The 26,239-nt window shown below is 39.6% G+C and overlaps 1 protein-coding gene across 3 annotated transcripts in view; it reads right to left on the reverse strand.

Moving 5' to 3' along the window:
* Positions 1-23,517, reverse strand: part of LOC100016561 (uncharacterized) — a 48,680-nt gene extending 25,163 nt beyond the window's left edge. For 2 of the 3 annotated variants that reach the window (XM_056799872.1, XM_056799873.1), the window contains exon 1: positions 23,214-23,517. The gene's annotated coding sequence lies outside the window, so the exon portion shown is untranslated. Of the gene's footprint in view, positions 1-3,125; positions 5,660-23,213 lie in introns of those variants that run through there. The other variant, XM_056799869.1, reaches the window with a different exon arrangement.
* Positions 23,518-26,239: the final 2,722 nt, after the last annotated feature.

A 26,239-nucleotide genomic window follows, 5' to 3' on the forward strand; every position in this document is an offset into this window, starting at 1 on the left:
CAAAAATTAATTGGAAATTAAATAACATGATACTCCAAAATCGGATAGTTAGAGAAGAAATCATAGAAACAATTAACAATTTCGTTGAAGAAAATGACAACGGCAAAACATCCTTTCAAACCTTATGGGATGCAGCCAAGGCAGTACTTAGAGGAAAATTCATATCCCTGAGTGCATATATTAACAAATTAGGGAGGACAGAGATCAAGGAATTGGAAATGCAAATCAAAAAACTTGAGAATGAACAAATTAAAAACCCCCAGAAGAAAACCATACTAGAGATCCTAAAAATTAAGGGAGAAATTAATAAAATCGAAAGTGACAGAACTATTAAGCTAATAAACAAGACTAGAAGCTGGCACTTTGAAAAAACAGACAAAAAAGACAAAGTACTGGTTAATCTAATTAAAAAAAGGAAAGAAGAAAGGCAAATTAACAGCATCAAGGATGAAAAGGGGATCTTACCTCCAATGAAGAGGAAATTAAGTCAATCATTAAAAACTACTTTGCCCAACTATATGGCAATAAATATACCAACCTAGGTGATATGGATGAATATTTACAAAAATATAAATTGCCTAGACTAACAGAAGAAGAAATAGTTTTCTTAATGTAGCAGTCCACCCCTAGCTATGGGCAAGGGGAATGGCTGGTATGTGCAGATTGCCTTAAAAGAGAGCATGCTCAGTCTTGAGCATGCTCTGTATTGCTCATGGCTGGGAAGGCCTCTGAGCCTTGACCCCAGCTTCCCCCAGGTTAGGCGGGAAAACAAGTTTCTTTGTTCTCGCCTGGTTAAGAGAAACCACACCTACGCCTTGTCATTAACCAATGAGGATCATCCCTATGTACTGCGTAGCAAAGGGTATTTGTAGCCCAGCAAGCTCTGCCTCTCTCTCTCTCTCTCTTTCAGGCTAGCTGATGGCTGTCCTTGCAGGAGCTTGACCTCTGGCCAAGCTCCATCTTTAATCTTTCTCTTTCATCTCTCTGACCTGTGTGGTATTAAATGTGGATCTCTGGACTGGTAAAAGCCTTCGGAAGGGTCCTTTGATCAGAGCTTAGCTGTGGCTCATTGATAATTAATAAAGACTCATTCTGGCCACCTCATATCTCTAATTTGACTCCATCATCCCCCTCGTGGTATCTAAAACTTCTATCCTGTCTCTATCTTCCTACCTTGAGGCTTCTCTACCCTCTGAGAGAGCTACACTTAAATAATCCTATATCAGAAAAAGAAATCCAACAGGCCATCAAAGAACTTCCTAAGAAAAAATCCCCAGGGCCTGATGGATTCACCAGTGAATTCTATCAAACATTCAGAGAACAGTTAATCCCAATACTATACAAACTATTTGACATAATAAGCAAAGAGGGAGTTCTACCAAATTCCTTTTATGACACAAACATGGTACTAATTCCAAAGCCAGGCAGGCCAAAAACAGAGAAAGAAAATTATAGACCAATCTCCCTAATGAATATAGATGCAAAAATCTTAAGTAGGATACTAGCAAAAAGACTCCAGCAAGTGATTAGAAGGGTCATCCACCATGATCAAGTAGGATTTATACCAGGGATGCAGGGCTGGTTCAACATTAGAAAACTATCCACATAATTGACCACATCAACAAGCAAACCAACAAGAACCACATGATTATCTCAATAGATGCAGAAAAAGCCTTTGATAAAATACAACACCCATTCCTACTAAAAACACTAGAAAGCATAGGAATAGAAGGGTCATTCCTAAAAATAATAAACAGTATATATCTAAAACCATCAACTAATATCATCTGCAATGGGGATAAACTAAATCCATTCCCATTAAGATCAGGAGTGAAACAAGGATGCCCATTATCACCTCTATTATTTGACATTGTATTAGAAACACTAGCAGTAGCAATTATAGAAGAAAAAGAAATTGAAGGCATTAAAATAGGCAAGGAGGAGACCAAGTTATCACTCTTTGCAGATGACATGATGGTCTACTTAAAGAATCCTAGAGATTCAACCAAAAAGCTAATTGAAATAATCAACAACTTTAGCAAAGTTGCAGGATACAAAATAAACCCACATAAGTCATCAGCTTTTCTATATATCTCCATATAGGGGGGGAGGGGAGGAAAGAAAATGATCTTTGTTTCCAGTGAATAATGTATGAAACCGACCAAATAAAATAATGTTTAAAAATTTAAAATAAATAAATAAATGCTTTTTTAAAGCATAAAAACAAACAAACAAAAAAAAAAACAAAATCTGCAGCTATCAGTAGTTTCCTTTGCAAGATAATAAATCTCTTGCTTTCATTTTGGCTTACTATCTTTGACCCACAGGAATCAGACCTTCGCTGATGGATCTTCCAAAATATATCATTCTTCTTCATGGATGGAGATAATTCCCCAATGTCTGCTACAAATGGTTCCAGAATTCTTTTACTCCTCTTTTCCCTACATAGCTAATAATAATCAGAATATCTAGCATTTATATGGTACTTTATGGTTCACAAAACATATTTATATTATCTCATTTGGTCCTCATAACTACTGTTAGGTAGATGTTATTATTACCATTTCCATTTAATAGATAGTAAACTGAGGCTGACAGAGTTTCATTGCCTTGCCAAGAAATTACAGAGCTAGCAAGTGTCTTAAATGAGATCAAGCTCAGATTCTCCTCTCCATGAGCCTGAGCTACCTCTATAATCCAAAAATTAAGATGGCATAGTGGAAATATGGTCTAGCCGTCAGGAAGACCTAGGTTCAAGTTCATGTTTTCTCTGTGACCCTGGGTAACCCACTGGACTGCTTGGTGCCCCTGGAGACCCTCCAAGATTGTGTGTTGTTGCAGAGAGAGGGTTCTGATCGGGGTGGCTCAGGAGCCCCCCATGGGGAGTTTGGTATACCCATGAAATCTCAGATCTGGTAACAAATTGAAAACCCCACATTCGGATTCTATGATTGATTCTTTCTATTCTGAAAATTCTACAATTAACTGTAATGCCTTTCTTCCAACAATTGGTGACCCCCTACTTTGGAATCCATGACCTCTGGGAGATATCATTCTGTAAGCTTATCAATCAATAATCTATTTAATCTATATTTGTTCCTAAGGAAGAAAATAGTTCAGCTTACCTTTGCTTTATCTTCAGAGAAGCAAGTCCCCATCAAACTGAGAGAGGAAGAAAGACCTACAAAATGCATTTCATTGTAGCCACCTTCTTTGAAAGCAACTCTCACCCTGTTCCAAGCTGTCTTCTTCAGTTTTATCCAGATAGATCTCAAGAGAAATTTCTCTGTTCAATAAAAGAAAGTGAACTTTCCAGCTTCCTGGTTCTGATGGTCACAAGATAACAGATTTAAAGTGGCAATGGGACCTTACAGATCATTTGGTTGAGCCTCTTCAGTGCACCAGTAAAGAAACCAAACTCCAGAAGAGTTAAATGACTTGTCCAAGATCACTTAGGGAGAAAATGCCAGAGTCAGGATTTGAACCCTGGTGTTCTGGGTCCTATGCTTGGTTCTTCTTGTACTATTTTCTCTCCTTGACTAGTCTTGAGGGTTAAGTAGCATTTGAATCCAACAAGCATCTTCTTATTCCCATTGTATCTTTCTAACATGGACTTTTGCAAAAAAAAAAAAGCAATTGTGAATGTTCACCATGCAGAAAGGGAATACTGGTATTCCTAGGGAGGAAAAAATTCCTTCAGATCCTTTCCAGCCTTGAAATATTCTGGACTGTCCCGCCAGAAGGTCTCTTCTAAGAAAATCTTATCTGATATGAAAGCAATGCACTTCTGATCATCTATAACCTTTAAACAGGCAATATTTTTTTTTGCAATGACAGAAAGTTCTCCCACAAGGAGAAGGGTGTTAACCAAAACAGTTAGTTTCGCTTTTAGATGTTTTTTTCCTGGCCCTATTTCAAGCAAGGCACATTTTTAACATTTCCTGTTAGACTTCCCAGAAACATGAAGCAGATTCAGGGAAGCCAGCCTCATTTTCCCTTGTATTCCCTGGAATAAAGTGACTTACACAGGTAAGGAGGCAATGTGTTCCTCTTTGGACTTTAACCACTGACAGCAGGCTGAGATTATTTCTGTAGTTCAATTTAACTATGAATCTTTTTTTTTTTTCTTCTGAGATTTGGACTCTAAATCTCGCCCAGGCTAGAAGTGCAGCTCACCTGATCAGCACCAAAGCTTTAACTTCTGATCTGGGCCCATTTGTCCGTCCTCAGGTATCCCTCTACTTTTCAGGGGTCTCTAATAATGCTGAATTTAGTGTGACGCCTGACCAGCTCAGAACTCCTGGACTCACTGCCTCTGTCCTCTCCAGAAGAAGAGGGGACTGTGGGCATGGGCCACTCCCCAACTAACCACCATGAATCATATAATAGGGCAGCTGGGGGGTGGGGGGTGGAATTTGTTTTGAAAGAATATAGAGTCTAGACACAATCACCTCACCCTTTTGCAGAGGTAGGAGGCCCATGAGTGTTGTACATTGTACATGCTTTCTAGTGTATTAATAAGTTAGGACATATTTCTTTCCTTTTCTTTCTTTTTTTTTGTCTTAAAAAAATTGAAGGCTCTTTGAGATAGGTGGAGGCAGGATCCTGGGGAAAACTATGGGGATGGCAGAAACAAAAGAAATCAATTAAAACTTTTTTAGAAGCAAGAAAAAAGCAAAAAACAGCATAAGCTCCAAGGAATAACTAAGGCCCTAATAGACAAAATTTCAGGTGCATTGGCTATCTCTCTTGCCTAGAATACTCTTCCTCCTCTTCTCAGCCTACTAACTTCCATGGCTTCCTCCAAAACACTGTTCTAATCCAGCCTTCTGTAAGAGGCCTCTCTTGGTATAACTCTCTCCTGCCACCTCAGTACTGGTGCTCTCTCTGAGATGTCTTCCAGTTTACCCTGAACATACCCTGTAGATCTAGAGTTGTTTGCATGTCTCCCCCATTAGAATATGAGCTCCTTGAGGGCAGAGACTGTACTGGCTTTTCTTGATACCCCCAGATCTTAGCCTAGTGTCTGGTACATAGTTAAGTGCTTAGCTCATGCTTGTTGCCTTGACAACTATGACAATCTATAGGGAACTGACACCATTTGATAGGAATAAGAATCATTCCTCAATTGACTAGGATGTGAACAAGTACCTTTCTGCTTTTTAAAAGTCTTCCATTTTACTTGATATCTGCTGTTTTTCTCACCCTTCCTTCCAAATATCTCTCTCCCTGCTCTTTCTTAGAAGAATAGCCCTTATAAGAAAAAGTAGAAATGAAAGCGCAGAAAGCAGCTCAGAGAACATATAGGTTAATATGTCACCTGGGTTTGAGGGTACATGTGGTATTTCTCATTAGTAGTCTCTTACAGTCCCAAAGAAGGGGAGAAATACACATGAAAACGAAAACAACTCTGAAGTACCAGCCTATGCAAAATTTAATACTACCCAGCCTGTGAGAAAATGGGTTCACTGATTTAACAAACAGCTGGTGGAAGGTGATATGGAATTATTTAGATGCCAACAAAAAATGTTCAAAGCCTTGGTTCTAGAGTGAAATCAAGGTTAGTTGAATATTCTTTCTTTCTTTCTTTCTTTCTTTCTTTCTTTCTTTCTTTCTTTCTTTCTTTCTTTCTTTCTTTCTTTCTTTCTTTCTTTCTTTCTTTCTTTCTTTCTTTCTTTCTTTCTTTCTTTCTTTCTTTCTTTCTTTCTTTCTTTCTTTCTTTCTTTCTTTCTTTCTTTCTTTCTTTCTTTCTTATTCCAAAGAGATTTTTTCTTCTTCTAGTATCCATATCCTCTTTCCCTTGCTGTATTCCACCTACATTGGTTTTAAGCCAGCATATGTATTTATTTATAAGGGAAAAGAAAATAACAGTTCAGAAATAACACACAAAAGTAAGGTAGGCACATCAAAGATAGCACCTAGTGCAATCTAGTTGATAGAAAACATTTAAGATAGTTTTTCCTGATTATTGACTATTCTTAAATAAGGAAGGAAGTGACATGGTGGTACCCTAGCTTTAGGAAAATCATATTGCTGGCTTAATCAAATCTTGACAATTCTATCTCTACAATAGGACTGTGTCTCTTCCCTTATCTCTTATTTTTATTCGTACAGAATCCTTCCCCTTCTCTTCCCCCCCCCCCCCCATTCAGGCTTTCTTCATCTCTGACTTGAACTTTTGCCACTCTTCTAATTAGAATCCCAGCTTCCATTCACTTACTTTCCTAATTTCATAAGCAAGGGAAGTCTGGAAAAATTTACATCTCAGATCTATGGATAATGGAAGAATGTATGACCAAACAAGAGATTAAGATGATAGCAGAAAATATAATTTTGATGATATGAAATGGAAAAGTTTTGCACCAACAAAACCAATGTAGCCAAAATTAGAATGAAAACAGAAAAATGGTTTGAGGTATGTATATATAAGAATTCCTGACAGAAATGTATAGCAAGTTTCTCTGATAAAGGCCTCATTCCTCAAGTATAAAGGAAACTGAACCAAAATATAAAAATAAGAATCATAGTACAGTTGCTAGTCAAGAGATCTCAACAGTTTTCAAATGAAGATATCAAAGTTATCAATAGCCATGTAATAAAATGCTCTAAATCACGATTGATTAAAGAAATGTAAATTAAACAACTCTGAGGTACCATCTCACATTATCAGACTGGCTACTATGGCAGAAAAAAAGAAAAATACTGGGGGGATGTGGAAAAAATTGGGACACTAATGTGTCCACTATTGGTGGAGTTGTGACAGTCCAACCATTCTGGAGAACAATTTGGAACTATTATGCCTAAAAGTCTACAAAATTTGGCATAATCTTTAACCTAGTGCCACTACGGAATCTGTATTCCAAAGAGATCAAAGGAAAAGGACATAAATGCAAATATATATATGGCAGCTTTTTTGTGATGGCAAAGATTTAGAAATTGGGGGGCTGACCATCAATTGGGGAATGGCTGAACAAATTGTGGCATATGGCTTTGATGGAATACTTTTGTGCTGTATGAGTTATTTGTGCCCAACCTGTGACAGAGCCTTCCATGTTCTTATAGGTCTGATCAGCCAGTTGGACAAAGTATACATTGACCCTAACAAAGTGATGTCATTTTGGTCTTCTTTTGAATAGGAAGGACAGTAACCAATCAACCATTGTGCTATAAGAAATGATAGACAGGATGGTTTCAGAAAAACTAATGTCCCCCCCAGCATCTTAACATCTTCAAAGGGTATAGAGGGAGTTAAATAAGAAAAACAGAGGACGTTGGTGTGAATTGTTTCTGTTTGAGGCTTTAAAGGCAGGGTGGGGAGGCAAAATAAAAGGAATCAGAATTGAAGAAAATTTCTTCCAGGATTGGTGGGCTTACATTTTTATACCCTACCTAAGAAATATAATTTGGCCTTTTCAACCAATCACAAGTAACTTGCTTTATTGCATGCAATGGCCATAGACTTATACTATGCTCAAATTGAGTCTCTACCTAAGGTTGCTTGGCCTTCCCTTCTGCCATCATCATGGGATTCCAGAGGATATATTGTTCAAACAGATAATGAAAGATTGGAAAAATTAACCATGCTGACTAATTAAAACCACATAGTTCAATTGCCATTTATAAAGATATTTGAAAACAAGAAAAAAAATTCTACACTAATGTAGAAAAGGGAAACATGTTAAACTCAAATAGATATGAGTTGGGAAAATAGCACATTAAGAGGAAAGACAGAGGCAACAGGTGGTTTAGGGGATAGAGTGCCAGGAGGACCTGGGTTCAAATGGGACCTCAGACACTTTCTGGCTGTGTGACCCTGGGGAAGTCACTTAACCCCCATTGCCTAACCCTTACCACTCCACTGCCTTGGAACAGATATTTGTATTGATTCTAAGACAGAAGGTAAGGGTTTTAAGAAGGGGTGAAAAAAAGGAAGAATACCAGCAAGGGAATTGCATCTCCAAACAAAGCAGACTCTGAGATTCTGAAGAGATAATTAAAAGGAGAGAAATAAGAAAAGAACAAAAATATAAAGAGGAATATATCAATTGGGGAATGACTGAGCAAATTTTGGCATTGTGTATGTAATTGAATATTATTGTGCCATAAAAAATCACAAAAGATGATTGCAGAGAATCCACAAAACTAATGCATGCAGAATAAAGTGAGCAGAAAATGATTCATATAAGAAAAACATCATCAAGAAAAGCAATCTGAAAGACTTAAGAATTCTGTTAAAAATGATCATCCAACAAGTTTTTAGAGGACCCACAAAGAAACCTGTTCCCCCCCTCTTGCCAGAGAGATGACAAAAAGGTGTAGAAAGAGATGCACATTACTGAATAATGAGGATCATATTGCCTGCTTTCTCACTAGGAAGGGTAGGGGCTAGAGGGAGAAAGAATTTTGAATCCAAACTTTAAATGAATGTTAAAAATAAACTTAAAAAAAAAACAAACAAAAAAAAAAAGAAAAACAACAACAACAAAAAAGATACATACATTGTTGGACTTGATCACTGTGGAGATCTATTGTTTTGAGTACTTTTATTTAGCACAATTTTAAATAATAGGGGAAGAGTTTCTCATAGTGCTTACAGGGCCCTACAGAAGCAGTTATGCTGGTTTGGATATCTACATTTCTCCAACCTAAGAAATGTGTGTATGGAGTCAGGGTGGGGAAGGAGTAGGGAGGAAAAGCAGGGCGCCTAACAGGAAGGTGGGAGGAAGAATGGGGAGCCAGAGCTGACTCTTCTCTTTACACTGAAGTTGGAGGCCTTTCTTACTCCCCTTTCTTGCTCTCTTTAAGTGGAGAAATTTTTTAGTTCTTTTAGGTCCTCTCTCTGGAGTTCTGTGATTCTACAGTGTCATCTCCACAGCAGGGTGGCCATCCCAGTAAAACTGACATCTGAGCACTTATCTGTGATCACCTCAGCCTCCTCATTCTTTCTTTTTTTTTTCAGCTTTGGAGGGGAAAGCATCTCCAGGGTCCTAATGCTGCCTCATTTCTTCTGTCAGAGAAAAACTCAAAGGTAACTCATATACAATTATTACTGTTTCAATGTATTATCATCCTGCTCATAAAATATTTGTCCTCTAAAGGAGGCCATGCTTTACCCAAAAGAAAGACCCACTAGGGATAAAATTTCAGGAAGAATTGGGGAGACATTTTAGGAGAAGAGGTGTGCTTGGTGTCTTTTAGATCCTAATATGTAATGTAGCTAGAAATCTGCTGTGTTTATGAATGAGAACCTCCCTGGATGGCCTGACCCTTTCTGGTTTGAAGGTATTTAGGAGATAGTTTAAATCACCTGTTCCTACCCTTCCCCCAGAGACTGATGGGAGCTCTGGAATTGGGGAAACTCTGTTCTGCCTAAGGCCATCTGCTCTGACTCCCATTCCAGTACTGGAATAGACCAATCTTTGGTTTCACATAAGTCAATTCCTTCAACTCCTAGTTCCCACTTCTACCATTTTGGCACAATAAGTGTTAAACTGAATGGCTGGCACTCAAAATGAGGGATCCATCTATTTCCTTTTAGTAGTTTTAGTTTTCATTTGAGTGAAGTTGTTGCATTTCCTGTTTAGTTCTTTCCTTTGGCTCCAAAACTAGCCTTTGTAAGGGATGGTAGTAGAGAGGCTTCTAGAAGCTGAACCTATTGCCTTCTTTAAATCTCTCTCTCTTTTTTTTTTTGCATGGATCTTTATATTTGTAAAGGAAGCCCAACTATCAAACCTATCTTGCTCTCTCTATTTTTAGGACAAAAGCCAAACGAGCAAGAAAGTCACTGTTAAAGTCCAGAACCTTCACCAGGAATGTTACAGAAACCCCAAATTTATTTAAGATAAGAATACAGCAAGAAAATAAGCAAGAAAGAAGAGATCTTACTAAAGGTACAAAGCCTACTTCTGGTTACAAAGCACTTCTTCCTATATAAGGCCAATTTGGGATTTTTATCTCCAAACACATTTAACATGAATTGAGCCTGGACATCAGGACCCTTGGACCAGATACTGTAGGATTGGCTCATTTGCAAATCGACACCAAATGTTCAAAGGAGAATGTCCTAGATACTTCAGAATACTTTATATTAGAATATCTAATAGGGATATCTGGTTGGGAATTGTCTGGGATTGGTCATGAGTTCTTCTGGATCAGAAGTCCTGGGCTTCTGCTGATGAAATTAGCAGAGATGTCATTCATTTCTAATAATCCTTCTACATTATTTTAATGGAAACATACACAGTTATGTTTATATTCTATTTTAAGTGTCCAAAGTTATCATTCAAGTGTCGCCATTCATGCCATATGAATGTAATCCGTTGGTCACCATAAAACTGGATGAGAGGTTCTTGAAGGCTGCATTCAGTTCAAAGAGTATTGCTGCTGCACTTGGTGAAGTTGCATCATCTCTTTCTCCCAGTTGAAAAGGATTGGATTTTCTACTTCCTTAATAAAGGAAATAATCCTTTTATTGAAAGAAAGAAGGGATTTGTAACTTCAAATTTGCATGTAATGGCTCCTTAGCAACTGGGTTTCTTTGGCCTCCAGTCAAAGGATTTTAGGCTGATGAAAACATTTTTAGTATATACTGAAACATACTTTGACACTAAAAAAAATCTGACTCTTAAAAATCACCCCCAAACTTTATTTCAGAGACATGAAAATAAATGTTGACAGTTTCATATTGCAGAGATTGCATATTCAGTTGTAGTAATGGTAACATGTAGTGATGCCCACATTATGGCCAGATACCTGTTTAAAATCTAAAGATGCCTTTATGTATTTACTTTTTCCCATTATCCCATCCCAACTAAATGGAGAAGTGAAGACATTAAGGAGTCAATAACCAGGGTGGAGAGATGTAAGATTTTTGACTCCGAGCTACTGTTGTTTTTGTTTCTTTTCCCAGGTGAACTACCTCCTCCAACCAGTAGTACCAGGTGAGAACACCAAAGTTATTCATGACTAAAGTAGAAAGTGATATGTGTGCATTCAAGTAAGGCTTTAGTACAATATTTTGGGGCTCATTGTCAAGCGGAATCCAGGTTCTAGCCTCACTCTGGTCAATGAGGCAAACTTGTGAGAATCCAAAAAACTAGTTTTCTTAGCACCCCAATTCAGCCAGCATCACAGATGACAAAGGGCCACAGCTTTTAGAGAAAGAAGTAAATGATTGACATATAAGGGCAAAAAATGATTCTTGGGTACACGAATGAGAAAATGGGTTTTATGCCTCCCTGTTCCTCGGGTCTAAGTCTGCATGCCCAAGGATAATTTCCAGACCATTTCCTCAGGTTGCGCACCTACCCAAAGGTCAAGCAAGATGGAAACATGAAGTCACACGGCCTAACTTTGCACACTCATAAAACTTTACTCTCCCAAACTCCAAAGTCAGAATATGGGCATTGCAAATTGTACTTTAAAAGTCCCCAAGTTTTAATAGGATTGGGATGTATTCTGGGAGAAATATCTCCTGTCTGGAGTCACAGAGTGGGTAACAGCTGACTTATCACAGTGCAGAAATTAGAGAGGTAAAAACCCAGGATTTATTATTATGTTTAAGCAGAGGTCCAGACCTCAAAGAATACCTGAACCTCAATTAGGACTCTAACAAGACTTCTTATGGGCAACATTACATCAGAGTGGTAGAAAAAGAATTCTTTTACATTTTGCAGTCTTGTACTTCCTCTCAGGCCAAAAGGCCCATCTTAAACAGAAGACAGATTCATAATCACATCATTCCTTAAATGTTATATAAATCGAGCAAACTTGATTATTTGAGACTACTCTGTCTTTTCACTGCATCATCTATAAGCAATAAGATGCTTTTTATATGAGGAAAATCAATGTTGAATTGTATTATTTATTAGTAATATTTCTATGGGAAATCATTCCATTTTCCCTAAATTCCTTTGGCCTTCCAAGGTCAGGCTGAAACAGGCCACTTTCTGATGCACTCCCAGGCCTCAAGTCATCTAACTACTTTTGCCTTTTGTTAAGACTTTGAAAGGATTATGACCTTTAAAAAAACTGTAAAGAACTCTCTGGGGCATTTGGAGGCATAAGGCCAATATATCATCTAGATTTGGGGGTAACTAGGTCCCCAATGAAGAAAGACTCCCTGAAAACATAATTGAGTCCATTTAAAATTTTCTAGCCGACTTTCGGTTAAGATGGCGGCTTAGAGAAAGCTAAAGTTCAGATCTCCGGAAAACCCTTCCCCACCGATCTCAAACTATAAGCTCCTAAGGCGCCGAAATTCAAAACGATCAACAGCACAGACCCTGGGAACCCTCCTCCTGGACCTGGACCCGGATCAAAAGGTATGGCTCCCCTCAAAAGCCAGAACCCAAGATCACTTGGACCTAAGGGGTAGGAGCGCAGAGTCCAAGGCTCCGGGAAGCCGCAGCCCAGCCCGGCTCAGAGAGCAGGGTCCTCGGAACAACAACCCTCAGGGCCTTCCATCCGAGTCCCAGTGAAAGTCACTGCCTGGAGCAAGACAGCTTCACTGGCTGGATCCTGCTATCCAAGTCTCAGTGAAAGTCCCTGCCCTCGGAGTTTGGGGAAGCTGCAGCCCATCCCCCCCACAGGCCGACGAAACAGCCTCACGGCCAGCGATTCTGAAGGCAACTTCCAGAAAGCAACGTGGTCCGACCCTTCCATTCCAGTTCCAGTGAGGCATATTCAGTTTAACCCAGGGAAAGCTCATAGAACCGACAATTTGCCCAGGACTAAAGCCTCTGAACACCAGACAGAGATAAGAAAAGCTAATCCTCCACATTCAGAGATGGCAAACTCCACAGAAGCACAGAAGCCCCAAAATACCAAGAAAAATAAGAAGAAAGGGGCGACTTTGGACACATTCTATGGAGCCAAAATACAAAATACAGAGCAGATAGAAGAAGACATACAAGAAAATGCTCCAAAATCTTCCAAAGGAAATGGAAACTCTCCACAAACCCATGAAGAATTTGAATCAGAAATGACCAAAAAGATGGAAGCCTTCTGGGAGGAAAAGTGGGAAATAATGCAAAAGAAATTCATGCATCTACAAAACCAGTTTGACCAAACTGTAAAAGAAAACCAGGCTTTAAAGCAAGAACTAATAAAGCAAAGCCAAAACACCAAGAAATTAGAAGAGAACATAAAATATCTCAGCGACAAGGTGATAGATCTGGAAAATAGAGGGAGAAGAGAGAATTTAAGAATAATTGGACTCCCAGAAAAGCCAGAAATAAACACCAAACTGGACATGGTGATACAAGATATAATCAAAGAAAATTGCCCAGGGATTCTAGAACAAGGGGGCAATACAACCACTGACAGAGCTCACAGAACACCTTCTACACTAAACCCCCAAAAGACAACTCCCAGGAATGTAATTGCCAAATTCCAAAGCTATCAAACAAAAGAAAAAATCCTACAGGAAGCCAGAAAAAGACAATTTAGATATAAAGGAATGCCAATCAGGGTCACGCAAGACCTTGCAAGTTCTACTCTGAATGATCGTAAGGCATGGAACATGATCTTCAGAAAGGCAAGAGAGCTGGGTCTCCAACCAAGAATCAGCTACCCAGCAAAACTGACTAGATACTTCCAAGGGAAAGTATGGGCATTCAACAAAATAGAAGACTTCCAACTTTTTGCAAAGAAAAGACCAGAGCTCTGTGGAAAGTTTGATACCGAAAATCAAAGAGCAAGGAATACCTGAAAAGGTAAATATTAAGGAAAGGGGGAAAATGTTATCTTCTTCTTTTACTCAAACTCTCTTCTATAAGGACTACATTTATATCAATCTTTGTATACTAATATGTGGGGAAAATGTAATGTATAAATAGGGGGTAAAGAAAGACCAAATAGAATAATCATTCTCACACAAAGATTCACATGGGAAGGGGAGGGGAAGAAAACTCCTATAAGAAGGAGAGGAAGAGAGGGGGGGGTGGTTTACTTAAACCTCAATCTCAGGGAAATCAACTCTGAGAGGGAAAAACATCCAGATCCATTGGGATCTTGAATTCTATCTTACCCAACAAGGGTAAGGAGAAGGGAAAACCAAGGGGGGGAGGGGGAGAGGGAGAACAAAAAGGGAGGGAAAGAGAGGGGGTAGGGGGAGGTAACAAAAAGGGAGGGACTAAAAAAGGGAAACATCAAGGGAGGGGACAAGGGGGACTGATTCAAAGTAAATCACTGGACTAAAAGTTAGAGCCGAAGAAGAAAAGGTTAGAATTAGGGAAGGCAATCAAAATGCCAGGGAGTCCACAAATGACAATCATAACTTTGAACGTGAATGGGATGAACTCACCCATAAAACGTAGATGAATAGCAGAATGGATTAGAATCCAAAACCCTATCATATGTTGTCTTCAAGAAACACACATGAGGCGGGTTGACACCCACAAGGTCAGAATTAAAGGATGGAGTAAGACCTTCTGGGCCTCAACTGATAGAAAGAAGGCAGGAGTGGCAATCATGATATCTGATAAAGCCAATGCAAAAATAGACCTGATCAAAAGGGATAGGGAAGGTAATTATATTTTGTTAAAAGGGACTCTAGACAATGAGGAAATATCATTAATCAACATGTATGCACCAAATAACATAGTACCCAAATTTCTAATGGAGAAACTAGGAGAATTGAAGGAAGAAATAGACAATAAAACCATACTAGTGGGAGACTTAAACCAACCATTATCAAATTTAGATAAATCAAATCAAAAAATAAATAAGAAAGAGGTAAAAGAAGTGAATGAAATCTTAGAAAAATTAGAATTAATAGACATATGGAGAAAAATAAATAGGGATAAAAAGGAATACACCTTCTTCTCAACACCACATGGCACATTCACAAAAATTGACCATACATTAGGTCATAGAAACATAGCACACAAATGCAAAAAAGCAGAAATAATGAATGCAGCCTTCTCAGATCACAAGGCAATAAAAATAATGATTAGTAATGGTACATGGAAAACCAAATCTAAAACCAATTGGAAATTAAACAATATGATACTCCAAAACCTTTTAGTTAAAGAAGATATCATAGAAACAATTAATAATTTCATCGAGGAAAATGACAATGGCGAAACATCCTTTCAAACCTTTTGGGATGCAGCCAAAGCAGTAATCAGAGGTAAATTCATATCCCTGAATGCTTATATTAACAAACAAGGGAGAGCAGAGATCAATCAATTGGAAATGCAAATGAAAAAACTCGAAAGCAATCAAATTAAAACCCACCAGCAGAAAACCAAATTAGAAATCCTAAAAATTAAGGGAGAAATTAATAAAATCGAAAGTGATAGAACTATTGATTTAATAAATAAGACAAGAAGCTGGTACTGTTAGGGTCCGTTTAGGGGCCAAAGGAACAGAACAGACGCTGCAATCAGCACAGAGAGGTGGTTTATTGTAACTCACTTCACACGCGTGGGGAGGAGCCCAAAGGGGGTTCCCCCCCCCAGCAAACTTTAAGGCAGGCTTATATACCCTTGGAGCTCACCGAGGGTCCATATGGTTATCACACGGGGTGGAGTGGTCAATGTGGCTATCATTCAGGGTGGAGAGGTCAATGTGGATATCCCCCAGGGTTCGTTGGCCTAGGAAGGGTGCTTATCTACACCAGGTTCGTTGGCCTAGTTCCCTTTCATTCCCCACTTTTTTTTTTCAGCGGCTTGAAGTCCCTGGGGTCCGTGGTTGTTGGGTGATTATCATGACTGGGGTCAAAGGTCAGAGGCCCCCCCAGCCATGAGCAGTACCGAGCATGCTCAAGACTGAGCATGCTCTCCTCCAAGGCAATCTGCACATACCAACTGTTCCCCTTGCCCATAGCTAGGCGTGGACTGCTACATCTCCCCTTTTTGTTTGACACACAAATGAATAGTGTAGCAACATCACAGCATTAATAAATACAAACACTCTGGTGCATAATCATATTCTGATACAGAAATGAAAAACCCACCCTGATTGTATAACTTAGATGTACCAATCAAGAGTGAACCTCAGCATAAACTGATTCAGTGATCAATCTTAAAAATCCCCAACTGATCTTTCTATCTGCCTGTCTGCATTTCAGGATCAATGCAACAGTCTTAGTAGATATAAAAATGTTAAGAAAATAATTTCCACGCTACTGATCCTGGTCTAATGAGGTAGAATTCTATGGTTCACATGACAGGTGCAATAATCAAACACGCCACCTTTCACAGTCTGGACCATCAGAAGTTGTCAGTCTTTTCAACAGTTAGCAAAATACTACCTCTGGAGATGAAGGATAAGTCCTTCCTTTCTCTCATACTGATACTGCATCTTGGGGATCTTTCTGTGTTCACTGCCAAATGCCTGCCACATAGGAAACTGGTTGGTAGCTCGATGCCAGGACATTCAGCAACTGAGGGTGTCAGTACGCCATGTCTCTGCATTTCCCAACCCCAAACATCCATTTCATATGGAAAGTGTGTAATCGTGGCTGAGGCTGTCTGGTCCATAATGAAAGCTTCATTATGATTCCCCTTACATGCAATCAGACATCACTCTCCAGAATGGTTATCTGAAAATTAACAATTGCTGTCATGTTCTCATGTTCACCGACTGTCAGGTGACTGTAATTCTAGAAATCTTTGCACCTTCATAATTCTGGATCAGAGCATTAACAGTACTTTCTTGTACTTAAAAGGTCTGGCAATAATTGTGCAACAGAAAAATCAAAGTTGAATCAAAAGTGTTCTCTAAAATGAACATACTGATCTCTATATGATTCCTCTCCCTTTTCTTTTTGTTTGTGTGTTGGGAGAGATACCTTCAAAGAAAAACATCCTCTCTGAACAATTCTGGAGGATCATGTTATCACATGTCAAATGATCTTAGAAAATTGATCCTGGGAACCCGATCCCAAAATTAATACAAAATTCTCTTGGCTCACTGTCTATGTTGTATCTTTGAAACTGAGCCAATGTAAAATATCAGAACTTATATTCCCAGTGATTTCTAATTCCTGATCTAAATTCGCCTTGTATATGAACATAATTTTGCACCATTACAGGCTTTGCAAAACATTAATACAACAATCACAGTGCAAATTTTTAACAAATACCAATATTCCCATACACTTTACATTCTCAATTGTAGCTTGAATAACCAGGATGGTGATAATGAAGTAATATTTCAAGTTCTGACTGCATATTCCTTATGTCATCCTTATTTAAATCTCTGCTTGTATAAATAAACCCATCAATATGATAACCAAGCCTATACCATTACCAATATTTGCAAAATTCATTCCACCAAACCAATGTTTGGGTAAATAGAAGCTTAAGTTGTTTTCCATGTAGAAACAATTTCTACAGTTTCTTGTACCTATAGAATTTGACATAACTTTTTCATACCTAGTTGTTAGTGTATAATATTCAATGTGACAATAACTCAGGTTCCTGATTAAAGATTTCCTAGTGTCTTTTCCCTGATCTCTCATCCTTTCTTGAGAGTAACATCAGTGCCATCTGTCCATTAACCATGTCTGTGCAGCATTTTCTGCTTAGCACCTCATTTTTGTTGTCAGAAGTATCAGATCTATGCTATGAATGAAAGTTTTCTATCTTCTACTCTTTGGAGAGTCATACCAAGGTCTATACCCTTGTTGGATAACAGCATTTCTTACAATACAAGTGGTAGACTTACAATGCATACAATATACATTCCTTTTGACAGTATCATATACAAAATACAGGGTATACATTAGTAGCTAGACAATTTGTAGCTAATTCATCTCAATCCCATAGCAAAGTCTTTGGAGTGTGGGACACATCTGGTGTCTTGTACAGAAATGAGTGTGTCTTTCAGTCCTTCTGAGTTAGCATACTCGATGTTGCTCTGGGTATGACATCTCAATGGATGCCAGCATGACAAGTGTCCATCAGTGGTCTAATAGCAAACATCTCTAATAGTGTAATGTCATTGTTCTGGAGTGATATTAGTTACCAAAAGAAGTGTCCCTCCAGCGTGCCTGGATTGTGGCTGGCATGCAGATAGCTGATGCCATCACCTTCCATCTGCTTCTCTTCCTGGTCTGTATCAGCTGGCATGAAGCATGACGTGGGTGACCAGATGTTTTCATCATCTGTGAACATACAAACAAGACCTCGGCCCAACATTATCATCCCCTTGGGTCCCTTATAGTCTTAATATCTCGATGATATTCAACCCAATTCAGGCATCTCACACAATGTGATCTTTATCATTACATTCAATATTGATTATTACAAAGCTTTAACTTATATTCCTTCTGGGGTATAGAAGAGATAGATGATTAGTGATACCATATCCACCTCTTTCCTTATGAAAGTGGAACAGTCACAGCTAAACAAAATTGACTTCTAGATAAGTCTGATTCTAATAAAAACATGTTGTTTGCAAATATAATGTACCCTTTAAGACAATAATCATAATTACATGTTGGATAGTAATACCCATTTGTGCTGCAGGTGGACAGCATTCCTTATACTGTCATAACATTCCCAATTATACCCTTTTGATATTTGATCAAATTTGGCTAACATGGAACAATTCCAATAAAATGATTTCAAGTTACATATTGTACCAATACCATTCAAAATTTTCAGGCATGTAATACTTAGATCTCTTACCAAATACCCATATATTCATAGAACAGAATATCTGTCCATGACTTCAAGTATCTGAGAAAGTAAACAGAAAACCTCGACCCCAAATGAAAGCCTCATTGGGTCTCAGAGAGTTAGAAAGTGACAGAACATCTATACTTTCAGTTTTTGAACCTTGGGGCTCATGAATTCCTTTGATCTCTATTTACCATAGCTTGCATGTAAGCCATGAGCTATGCAATTTAGCCCTTGCATTGCTGTTAAAAGCCCTGCTATTCCAAGCTGTGTGGAATAGATAGTAGTGCACCGTTATCTGTAATCACTTTGCTTACTTCTTCATTTGAGCTTGAACCCTAAACCAGGAGAGTAAGTATCTCCCATTACTTTTCACAGTTCAACCTTTGTGCCAGGAGCATGCTGAAATGCACCTTTTGCTCCAAAATATACAGTGGATATCTATCAGAGGTGAAATTAACCCACAACAGTTTGCATTGATAAGCAATATCACCTGCTTGTTCAGGGTATAGATGTACAATAGACTTTGCAAAGCAGCATATATAGATGCTTAAATATTTGCTTTTTCAAACCCATAATCATAAAAATATCATACTATAAATCACTTATGATTTGACCCATGTGTGCTGGGATCTTAAGCCTTTGTTTGCCTGCACACAATTTTTGCTTTTTGAAAAATTTCACTTTGTGCAGTTATTAAAATTATAGCATTGTCTTATGCTGGAAAAATATGCACAGAATTATCAAACAGTTGCATAGTAGTTGTTATTTCTGAACTACTGCAATTGACTTCATAACTGAAAAGATCTTAATACTGTGACTAAAATCATTACTTTCATCTGCTAATTCTGCAAATCTTCCCTGCAGAAATAAATCAAATTTTGCCAGTAACCTTTGAATTTGCATCATTATCATAGGTCTCTTTTCAATATCATGATCAGCTTCAATATCTGCAATTTGAATAAATAATAGTATTGCCTCTTTCAAATCCTCAATATATCACTGTACCGAGTAACAGATTCCTTGATAACTTTAATAATTAACCACTGGTAAACATATTGAATCCTTCTAACCATGCTTTTACTCTGCTGAGCATGTGTCTTAATTTTCCATAGTAAAAGCTATTCTAGTTATAAATCATTTGCTTACTGGATACAGGTATAGTAATATGCCCAGTAAAAAGTTTCTGAACTGCATACAGGCTGTTTGAATAAGCTCTGCTCAAGATTCATCCTGTTGCTTTATGTCCTGTTTAGAAAAGTGTTAATAATTCCTCCATGGTTAAAATTAGAAAGCCTTATAAATTCCTTTAAATCATATTCCAATTCATGCTTATTATATCTTAGTATTAAATTGTTCTTCTAGCCAATTACAGCCTTAGTGATAAAACTTGCAACCTCAGTTGCTCTGATGCTATCTTCCACGTGGCTCAAACCACGTGGCCAGTAGAGAAAAAAATTTTCAAGCTGCTTCAGATTTAAGCCCAAACCTTAAAAATTTTCTGTTTGCACTTTAATTACCTTGAGATATATACCAAAATTTCTCTACAGATAAAACATTTCTAGTCCTGATATTCTGTGGCATATAACAAAAGTCAGAGAAAGATTTTTAATTCTCTTTTTTAACTTCCTTTATCAAAAATATAAGCAAACATTCCTTTATAATTTTGCCTGTATCCAACCTAAATTAAAACGATTCAAATTCCCAGATCTCATCTCACTGTGCTTCTTATCATTTGCAATCACCCAGGTAAAGCCTGCCTTTACCTTGCTGGACCTCAAACAAAAGAGTTCCTAGGACCTTTTTCAAATGCTAACCGAGTGCAGAGGCTTGTCTTTTTTTAAAAAAATCTTCTGCCTTTGGTTACAGAATGGCAATATATCTTTTTACAACTTAGGCTGTTCTGAATTTAACCTAATTCAGGATTATTACCTTGATTCATTAATTTTGCTGAGACCTACGTGTTTATTAGAAAAAGTTTTTTTGTTTTTTTTCATCTTTTCAAGTGATTCTGATCCTATAAGTGCCCTGCTTTGAGTCAAAGCAATTACTTCCTGATAAGCCTTTCAAATGCATCCCAGGCATCTGCCTGTGAAGATTAGCTTGCTCCTTGCTTCTTGTCTGTTAGCCTTTCCCACTAGGGCTAAACTGACTGTTTTTGCCTATGAATAGCAGCCTGGCTCTCCGAGCTTTTGTCTTAGGAGACGGAAAATTTGACTTTGCACTTTCCTGATGAAATCTTAACTCCTGCTTTTTCTTTTCAGATTGAGATTTCTCAATCGCCCCTAGTGAGGGTTTTGCTAGGTCAAATTTTCTTTTTCCTTCCCCTCCCCCTCAGACCACTCCTCAGGTGTTTCTTAACCTCCGGAGATTAGGCCTCAGCACAGCATTGTACTAGCAGGCAGAGGCATGGGAGGACAGGGGGTGCCGAGGGGTCCGGCTGTTTGCCCCCAGCGGTGGCGGGGGCTCGTTGGTCTAGGGTGAGTGACTTCTAATCCCATGCCTGCCTGCCTCTTTTTAAAATCCCCAAAATGCTGGAGGACCAGGTCGGTAGGCTGGCTTTGAGAGTTTCCTATTCTTGTTTAGTGAAAGTAGTAAGAAAAATGGGAAGGCAGATAAGGAGAGAAAGGAAGGTAAGAGATATAAGGCCACCCGTGGTGAGAAAGAAATCAAGGGGACCGTCAGCCGAGTTGGTGTTCCTTCGACGGGGGATAGCCCAAACAACTTAAGGTTAAATTTGGGCCTTCCCATGTGCCGGCGGCCGAGTGAGGCGTCCCTCAGTCGATGCGCCGGGCGGGACTCAAACCCACCGAACAACAAAAGACTGTGGCCTCAGGACTCGAACCTGGGGCCATGAACAACAAGTGGGACTTCAACCCACTGAAAGACTATGGCCTCAGGACTCGAACCTGGGGCCAGTACCTGCAGGATTTTGTGGGGTATGCGTTGGGGAAGGGAAGGGCGCCTCTTCCCGTATCCAACACCCTGTTTATCGTAGTGTCGAGCTGAGACTTGAACTCAGGACACAACGAAAGGACTCGAACCTAGATTTGGTAGAAACCGAAACTAGCGGGTAGGGTTGGGAGGGGGTGGCGGGAGGGGTGAATGGGATGGCATTCGCTTCCTTGGTTTCCCGGCTGGGCCCCTGCTGGGGAGACAGAACCGAGGTACAGCCAAGTCCACACTCAGAAACAGGTCTGGAGTTCGACCGAGTCGCGGGCAAGCCCTCACCCCGGAATGGGATGGACCCGTGACGCTTAGGACAGGTGTGTCGTATAAACCCCGACCTGGAGCACAATGTGCCACCCTTTGCCTGTATGCGTTTCACGGGGTTTCCCTCCAGCCATAAGGTATGCCACGCTCTCTCATTCACTCACACACTCAAGCCCAGAACCCCGCAGTTTCGGTTTCAAAAAAAGCCAATAGGGGTCCCGGAGGCTTACATGCTCAGCGTAGGTCTCCTGCTCTCCGTCTGTGGTTCCTGGACTCCCTTGGGACAAGCCCCCATATGTTAGGGTCCGTTTAGGGGCCAAAGGAACAGAACAGACGCTGCAATCAGCACAGAGAGGTGGTTTATTGTAACTCACTTCACACACGTGGGGAGGAGCCCAAAGGGGGTTCCCCCCCCCCAGCAAACTTTAAGGCAGGCTTATATACCCTTGGAGCTCACCGAGGGTCCATATGGTTATCACACGGGGTGGAGTGGTCAATGTGGCTATCATTCAGGGTGGAGGGGTCAATGTGGATATCCCCCAGGGTTCGTTGGCCTAGGAAGGGTGCTTATCTACACCAGGTTCGTTGGCCTAGTTCCCTTTCAGTACTTTGAAAAAACAAACAAAATAGACAAAGTACTGGTCAATCTAATTAAAAAAAGGAAGGAAGAAAAGCAAATTCACAGCATTAAAGATGAAAAGGGGGACAGCACTTCCGATGAAGAGGAAATTAAGGCAATCATTAAAAATTACTTTGCCCAATTATATGGCAATAAATACACCAATTTAGGTGATAAGGATGAATATATACAAAAATACAAACTGACTAGACTAACAGAAGAAGAAATAGAATTCTTAAATAATCCCATATCAGAAAATGAAATCTAACAAATGAAATGAACAATACCCACACTAACTATTTGCTCTTGCTTGAACTTCTCTTGCTACCAGAGGTCCCTGATGCTATGCACTTCACAGAGCAACACTGTTTTGCTCCTATAGCTAAACTTGGGAACAGCAATTGTCAGATGAACCCAGAGTAGGAACTTTCCAGATGAAGCAACTGGTCTACCAATATAACCAACTGCAGCCTGTTTCTGCTTACTGTGGGAAGTCCATAAGCCCTATTCTAGGAACTGTTTCATCACTGACCCATGGGTAATTTGTAGAGCTGATCGGCCTACCTTTCTTCCTCAACTATATGGTTTTGAGCAAAAACAAACAAACAAACAAACAAAAAACTAGCAAGCCTGTGCAACTGTTGGGCTTCTCTCTTAGGAAAGAAGCTCCACGTGCATGCCATTCTGCTGAGAAGAATAAATATCCTAGAATAATAGCTTAGAATAAATAAGGAATAAAAATTACTTACAGGCTTATTCTTGTTGTCTCTCACTCAATTTGATTCTAGTTGGGGGGCAGGGGTTGATGTTTCCTAAGAGTTCATCCCAGGATTCAACAGTGCCAGCTGCCCAAAGCAAGACAGGAGAGGCAGAACCCAGAGATTATGATGAAAGGAGGCCCAATCTCAAACCCATTTTGTAATCAAACTAGTGGCCTGTAATGCTACAGCAAGACCTACAGGAAAGAAGACTCTGTTGTCAGGGCTTTGATGGTGACTGTCTCAGCTGGACTTTTCACTGCCCTCAGCAGCCCATTTTCTGAATAAGAATCAATTGCTGTTAGGACAAATCTCTTGCCCTGACAGGAGAAGGCCAAGGTCATCGATTTGCCAGTCCAAAACAGTTTCATAATCACATGGGATCAGATCACAGTGATGGTGCCAAGGCATGTGTTCTAATTGGGATGTTTACCAACCCCATATCTATTTATTGCTCTGTTCCCCTCCACAAACTGCCCTGGCTTGTGTATTGAAACTCTCAGGGCTAAGCTTGAGCCTGAGGGGATCTTGGCTTTCATTCTAGAAGGACACCTGAGAAATCATGGCTCCCCAGACTAGAGGCAAAGATTTGGTTTGGAACAAACAAACAAACCGTAAAACAAAAATGGGGGTTTGGGATCACTTGGGAATAACCTGAACTCAAGATGGGCAAAAGGACCCTTGCTGCCTTAATCTCTAATATCAAGATATTTGTTATAGAGATGAAGTTTTCCTAATGCCCCCAGTTTGCTGCTCGTCCATCTTTTCAATTCAGCATCTCAAGAGCCACATCCAAAGCTCCTTAGTGGAAAGGGTGTCACTCACCAGTCCAAGAATGACTCTGTGAGTCAATATAATTTTCTGGACAACTTCTGGGACTGGCCCAATTTTCAGCTCAAACTACACTAGTCAGTCTACCAGGGTTCATGTAGTGGAGCATCATAGGAGGTCCATAGCTAACACTTGATCCATTCCTACTGGGCTGAACCCAGAATGTCCTGCTCCAGACCAGTCAGAGACAGTGATAGAAGAGAGTGAGGGGAGGGAGTGATGAGTCATACAGGTCCAGGTCACAAACCTACCTCTTTTAAGAATTTCCCTCTGATAAAAGACTGTCTGCCCTTTGATCTAGCCATAGCACTGCTGGGTTTGTACCCTAAAGAGATCATAAGGAAAAAGACTTGTACAAGAATATTCATAGCTGCACTCTTTGTGGTGGCCAAAAATTGGAAAATGAGGGGATGCCCTTCAATTGGGGAATGGCTGAACAAATTGTGGTATATGTTGGTGATGGAATACTATTGTTCTCAAAGGAATAATAAAGTGGAGGAATTCCATGGGGACTGGAACAACCTCCAGGAATTGATGCAGAGTGAGAGAAGCAGAACCAAGAAAACATTGTACACAGAGACTGATACACTGTGGTACAATCGAATGTAATGGATTTCTCCATTAATGTCAATGCAGCGATCTGTGACAAGGAAATCACTTTTAAAAGACTGATATATATTAATTTAAGGTCGCCAAGGAATTCAGCTATGTAATTCCTTAATGAAAACTCAAGTCAGCCATCAACCTTTTATGGAGTTTTAATTACAAACAGGAGGAAGAAAGGAATTAGAGATAGAGAGATAGAGGGAGAGAGAAAGGGGAGAGAAGGGAATAGGGCTTAAATACCCCTTCTGTTTAGGCTGGGCCAAAAGGCCCAAGCCCTTAGATAGCTGGGGCAATGAAAAGAGATCAGTCCCTATTACTCACATGACCAAAAATGGAGAAACAGTCTCCGGGGCCCCCACCTTCAGCTTCCTTCAGCGCAAGCTTCTCAGAGCACACTGCCACCACTCTGACCAACTCCTACCAACCACCCCCATCTTCAGACCCTCCTCTCCTTCAGGAAACCATCCAAGTTCCCTCCCATCAGTCCTCACATCTCCCAATCACCTGTCCATCAATTTCCCTGTGCCAATGGAGGCTCTAGCTTAACCCAGGACCGCCCAGAGGTCTCTGGCTTTTGCACATGTCTGTTGAAGGTCATATTTTCAAATAATTAAATCTTTGATCCTTTGCTACAGCCCTTTCTAAATCCTGTTAACCTGAGTAGGGTAGAGATTGGAATAATTAAATTTTGATCTAGGCTGCAGCCCTTACTCAATCCTGTTAGGACTGAATAGGGTGGAGATTGATTCCAAGTATCTCCATTGTATCAATTCTAAAATCAATCATGACTCAAAGAAATTCCTGTTCTATGCTTAAGCATAGGTCAAAGTCCTTTCCATTGTTCAGCAAAAGGTTTCTGTCCTAAAATAATCTTAAGAAGGGAAGAGGAGGAACCTCCCATGCCAATGGGGTTCACATTCCAATAGCCAAGACTCACTATCAATAGGGAATTTTTCAAGTATGAGATTTCCCAATGGTGAAATTTCCAACATTTATAAGTCTAAGGAATTTTGAGGTTTACAGATCCTGAACAACCCGGAGGGACTTATGAGAAAGAACACTATCCACATTCAGAGGAAGAACTGTGGGAGTAGAAACACAGAAGAAAAACTGCTTAATCACATGGTTAGATGGGGATATGACTGGGGATGTAGACTCTAAACTATCACCTTAGTGCAAACATTAACAATATGGAAATAGGTTTTGATCAAAGACACATGTAAAACCCAGTGGAACTGCTCCTTGGTTATAGGAGGGGGGTGTAGGAGGAGGGGAGAGAAAGAACATGAATAATGTAACCATGGGAAAATATTCTAAATTAATTAAGTAAATTTTATCAAATTAAAAAAAAATTCCTCCCTCCCTTTCTTGCTGACTTCCACTGGGGAAATGACTATAAAAGGAATTCATCTTTATGAGGCCAGATATGCAGAATTCCCTGTTTAAGTCACCTAAAAAGGGGAAAGGACAGTTCCTATTTAATAAGCACCTCTATCTGGTTTAATTGGCTTTGCAAAAGTAGATCAGTGAGCTTCCCAAGCCAACAGAACTCAACAGGCAAGAAGAGCTCATGCTGTGCC

This window comes from Monodelphis domestica, chromosome 5 (assembly GCF_027887165.1).
Source record: "Monodelphis domestica isolate mMonDom1 chromosome 5, mMonDom1.pri, whole genome shotgun sequence".
Classification (NCBI taxonomy): domain Eukaryota; kingdom Metazoa; phylum Chordata; class Mammalia; order Didelphimorphia; family Didelphidae; genus Monodelphis; species Monodelphis domestica.